Consider the following 6,000-nt stretch of genomic DNA (forward strand, 5'->3'; position numbering starts at 1 on the left):
GATAAACCCATGCACATATGGTCACCTTATTTTTGATAAAGGAGGCAGGAATGTACAGTGGAGAAAGGACAGCCTCTTCAATAAGTGGTGCTGGGAAAACTGGACAGGTACATGTAAAAGTATGAGATTAGAACACTCCCTAACACCATACACAAAAATAAGCTCAAAATGAATTAAAGACCTGAATGTAAGGCCAGAAACTATCAAACTCTTAGAGGAAAACATAGGCAGAACAATGTATGACATAAATCACAGCAAGATCCTTTTTGACCCACCTCCTAGAGAAATGGAAATAAAAACAAAAATAAACAAATGGGACCTAATGAAACTTCAAAGCTTTTGCACAGCAAAGGAAACCATAAACAAGACCAAAAGACCATCCTCCGAATGGGAGAAAATATTTGCAAATGAAGCAACTGACAAAGGATTAATCTCCAAAATTTACATGCAGCTCAATAACAAAAAAAAAAACAACACAATCCAAAAATGGGCAGAAGACCTAAATAGACATTTCTCCAAAGTAGATACACAGATTGCCAACAAACACATGAAAGAATGCTCAACATCATTAATCATTAGAGAAATGAAAATCAAAACTACAATGAGGGCTTCCCTGGTGGCGCAGTGGCTGAGAGTCCGCCTGCCGATGCAGGGGACACGGGTTCGTGCCCCGGTCCGGGAAGGTCCCACATGCTGCAGAGCGGCTGGGCCCGTGAGCCATGGCCGCTGAGCCTGCGCGTCCGGAGGCTGCGCGTCCGGAGCCTGTGCTCCGCAGCGGGAGAGGCCACAAGAGTGAGAAGCCCACGTACCGCAAAAAAAACAAACAAACAAAGAAACAAAAAAAAACTACAATGAGATATCATCTCACAAGATTCAGAATGGCCATCATCAAAAAATCTAGAAACAATAAATGCTGGAGAGGGTGTGGAGAAAATGGAACACTCTTGCACTGCTGTGGGAATGTGAATTGGTACAGCCACTATGGAGACAAGTATGGAGGTTCCTTAAAAAACTGCAAATAGAACTACCATATGAACCAGCAGGCCCACTACTGGGCATATACCCTGAGAAAACCATAATTCAAAAAGAGTCATGTCCCAAAATGTTCATTGCAGCTCTATTTACAATAGCCGGGACATGGAAGCAACCTAAGTGCATCATCGGATGAATGGATAAAGAAGATGTGGCACATATATACAATGGAATATTACTCAGCCATAAAAAGAAATGAAATTGAGTTATTTGTAGTGAGGTAGATGGACCTGGAGTCTGTCACACAGAGTGAAGTAAGTCAGAAAGAGAAAGACAAATACCATATGCTAACACATATATATGGAATCTAAGAAAAAGAATGTCATGAAGGAACCTAGGGGTAAGACGGGAATAAAGACACAGACCTACTAGAGAATGGACTTGAGGATATGGGGAGAGGGAACGGTAAGCTGTGACAAAGTGAGAGAGTGGCATGGACATATATATATATACTACCAAATGTAAAATAGATAGCTAGTGGGAAGCAGCTGCATAGCACAGGGAGATCAGCTCGGTGCTTTTTGACCACCTAGAGGGGTGGGAGGGAGGGAGACGCAAGAGGGAAGAGATATGGGAACATATGTATATGTATAACTGATTCACTTTGTTATAAAGCAGAAACTAACACACCATTGTAAAGCAATTATACTCCAATAAAGATGTAAAAACAAAAACAAAAACAAAAAAAACCCCAGACATATAGATCAATGGAACAGAATAGAGAGCCCAGAAATAAACCCACATACCTACAGTCAATTAATCTTTGACAAAGGAGGCAAGAATATGCAATGGAGAAATGACAATCTCTTGAGCAAGTCGTGTTGGGGAAGCTGGACAGCCACATGTAAATCAATGATTTTAGAACACACCCTCACACCATACACAAAAATAAACTCAAAATGGCTTAAAGACTTAACTATGACATGACACCATAAAACTCCTAGGGGAGAATATAGGCAAAACATTCTCTGACATATATTGTAGCAATGTTATCTTATGTCAGTCTCCCAAGGCAATAGAAATAAAAACAAAAATAAATGGGAACTAATCAAACTTATAAGCTTTTGCACAGCTAAAGGAACCATAAACAAAGCAAAAAGACAACCCACAGACTGGGAGAAAATATTTGCAAATGACGCAGCTGACAAGGGATTAATTTCCAAAATATACAAATAGCTCATACAACTTAATAACAGAAAAACCAAACAAGCCAATCAAAAAATGGGCAGAAGACCTAAATAGACATTTCTCCAAAGAAGACATATAGATGGTCAACAGGCACATGAAAGGATGCTCAACATTGCTAATTATTAGAGAAATGCAAATCAAAACCTCAATCAGACACCAGTCTGAATGGCTATCATCAAAACATCTATAAATAATAAGTGCTGGAGAGGGTATGGAGAAAAGGGAGGCCTCCTACACTGCTGGTGGGAATGTAAGTTGGTGCAGCCACTTTGGAAAACAGTATGGAAATTCCTCAGAAAACTAAAAATAGAGTTACCATATGATCCAGCAGTCCCACTCCTGGGCATATATCCAGAAAAGACAAAAGTTCTAATTTGAAAAGATACATGCACTCCAATGTTCATAGCAGTACTATTTACAATAGCCAAGACATGGAAGCAACCTAAATGTCCATCAACAGATGAATGGATAAAGAAGATGTGGCATACACACACACATGCACACATATACACAATGGAATACTACACAGCCATAAAAAAGAATGAAATAATGCCATTTGCAGCAACACAGGTGGACCTAGAGATTATCATACTAAGTGAAGGAATCAAAAACAAATATTATATGATTTCACTTACATGTGGAATCTAATAAATAGTACAAATGAACTTATTTACAAAACAGAAACAGGCTCACAGGTAAAGAAAACAAATTTATGGTTACCAAAGGGGAATGTGGGGGAGGGATTAACTGGGACTAGGGAATTAACAGATGTTTAAAACTGATAAACAATAAGGATTTACTGTAGGGAACTATATTCAATATTTTGTAATAAACTATGATGGAATTGAATTGAAAAATGAAGAATACAGATATATACATATATACATATAACCAAATCATTTTGCTGTATACCTGAAACTAACACAATATTGTAAATCAACTATGCTTCCATTAAAAAAGTCATATTAAATTTACTTATTAATTTAGGGAGAATCGATATCTTTAGTTATGATGTTGAATCTTCTATCCAAAAACAAGTTATACTTTTTTATTAGGTCAAAAAAATTTATTTGCTTCTCTTAAGAGAATTCTTAAGTTTTATTAATAGAGATTTTATACATTAATTGTTAACTTCACTTCTAATTATTTTATTTTTAGCTTTAGTTTTTGCATTTAATTTTCAATTTTCAGTTGAAATTATAAATGGGATCTTTACTTCCATTATATTTTGTACCTAGTTCTTCTTTATTATATAAAGGCTGTTAATTTCTGTCTGTTAATTTTATGGTCAGAACTTTTACTGAATCCTCTATTGTTTGTAGGCAATTTTCAGATTATTCTCTTGTATATTCCAGGTATAAATTATATCATTTATATTTAGTTTTTTCTCTTACTGTCCAGTTTTCATACACCTAATTTATTTTTCATCTCTAATTTCACTGTCTAATACATGCAAAAACTCTTAAATTTTAGTGTTGATAGTGAAGACATTTGTTTTATCTCTAAATTTAATGGGGATGATTTTAGCATTTCTCTATTAGCCTAATGATAGATGTATTTTAACTAGTTAAGGAAATATTCATCTATTTCTAGTTGATTAAGATTCTTCAGCATCACAAATGGGCTTTGAAACTTACCAAATGCATTTCCAGAAACTCTAGAGGTGATTTTATATGATTTATCCACTCTTAGATTTATTGCTGTAGTGAATTACATAAATAGCTTTCCCAAAACTAAAATTTCTTACATTACTGGAAAAATCTTACTTGGCTAGTATGTCATTTTCTTATACTGTGGTGTTTAGGTCTGCTAATATTTTATTTAGAAGTATTTTGCATTGATAATCATAAGAGAGATTGACCTATAAAGATTTTCATTTTGGAAATTTTTGTTGAATGTCGATATTAATTATTGCATCATAAAAGAAACCACTGAAACTTTTCTTCTTTTCCTATGCTATATAATTATTTGTTATTTCAAAATTTATAAGAAATCCACCACAAAACCATTTGACCTTTGTGTTTTTGGGGGAGTAAGGTAGGGCTAGCTCTTTGAAAACATTCTCTATTTCTTTTATTTAATTGATATGTTTACATATTTTATCTTTACTTAAATATGTTTTGAGACAAAAATTATATTTACTTAGAAAATTATTTAGTTTATCTGGATTTTTTAATTTATTTGACTGTAATTAAGTAATACTATGTTTTATGATTACTTTAATTATTTCTGTAAATATAATTCTTCCCCCTTATTATTCCTTACTTTGTGTATTTGTACTTCCTCCTATTTTTTTGATTAATTTGTTATGAGCTTACCTATTTTATATTTCCAAAAACTGGATTCTGTATTTATTTATTAGTTTTATTATTTGTTTCTTAATTTATTATTTTCTGTGTTTATCTTTATTTATTTTGTTCTGCTTTCCTTTGATTTATTTTATTTTGTTGCTCCTTTTCTAAATTCTTATGTTGGATATTTAGTGGATATTTCTATTAATAGTTATTGAAGTTTTTGCATTTTCTTTTGAGTGCTGCTCTACGCAATCACACAGATTCTGACATGTAGTCTTTTTATTTTTTTCCCCCAGATACCCTAAAACTTGTTTTGGAGTTTTTCTTTTTCCCAACAGTTGGTTAAGAGAAAGTGTTTGAATTTCCATGTAGTTTTCTGGTTTTGGTGTTTGTTTCAAGTTTTAATACACTATGGCCAGTGATTATACTATTTCTAAAAACTTTAGAACATAAAGAGGGTTTTTTATGACTTAATAAGTTTTTATAACTTATAAACTTATAAGTTTTTATAAGTTTTTATAATTCCATAGATTCTTGAAAAGTAGAAATGTTCTGTTTCTTGAATACAGCATTGATGTCCATTTTTATTGTTTTATCATTTGCTCAGTCATGGCCTGAGAGAAATATATTAAAGTTTTCTCTTATTAATATACTTCTGCCTTTATCTTCTTTAATTCCTGAAGTTTATGATTTATGAATATTGCTGCCAAGTTACTTGCTTCATAGATATTCATACTTATTACAACCCTATTATGTGCCTTTAATATTATAAATACCTGTCTGCTTTGTGCCCTGTTTATTGCTTTTGGTCCTGAATGATACCTTTTCTGATATTGAGATTGTGACCCCTGCTTTCCTTTTGTTTGCTCTCCTGTGGTGCCCTAAACTCTTCTTTCATTTTCAACTTGGTTTAGCAATTCCAATTCAATGATTCATGCAATTAAAAAATCCACTTCCTAGAGTAATGGAAGTAAAAACAAAAATAAACAAATGGGACCTAACGAAACTTCAAAGCTTTTGCACAGCAAAGGAAACCATAAACAAAACGAAAAGACAACCCTCAGAATGGGGGAAAATATTTGCAAACGAATCAACGGACAAAGGATTAATCTCCAAAATATATAAACAGCTCATGCAGCTCAATATTAAAGTAACAAACAACCCAATCCAAAAATGGGCAGAAGACCTAAATAGACATTTCTCCAAAGAAGACATACAGATGGGCAAGAAGCACACGAAAAGCTGCTCAACATCACTAATCATTAGAGAACTGCAAATCAAAACTACAATGAGGTATTACCTCACACCAGTTAGAATGGGCATCATCAGAAAATCTACAAACAACAAATGCTGGAGAGGGTGTGGAGAAAAGGGAACCCTCTTGCACTGTTGGTGGGAATGTAAATTGATGCAGCCACTATGGAGAACACTATGGAGGTTCCTTAAAAAACTAAAAATAGAATTACCATATGATCCAGCAATCCCA

Source organism: Globicephala melas, chromosome 7, assembly GCF_963455315.2.
Source record: "Globicephala melas chromosome 7, mGloMel1.2, whole genome shotgun sequence".
Taxonomy (NCBI): Eukaryota; Metazoa; Chordata; class Mammalia; order Artiodactyla; family Delphinidae; genus Globicephala; species Globicephala melas.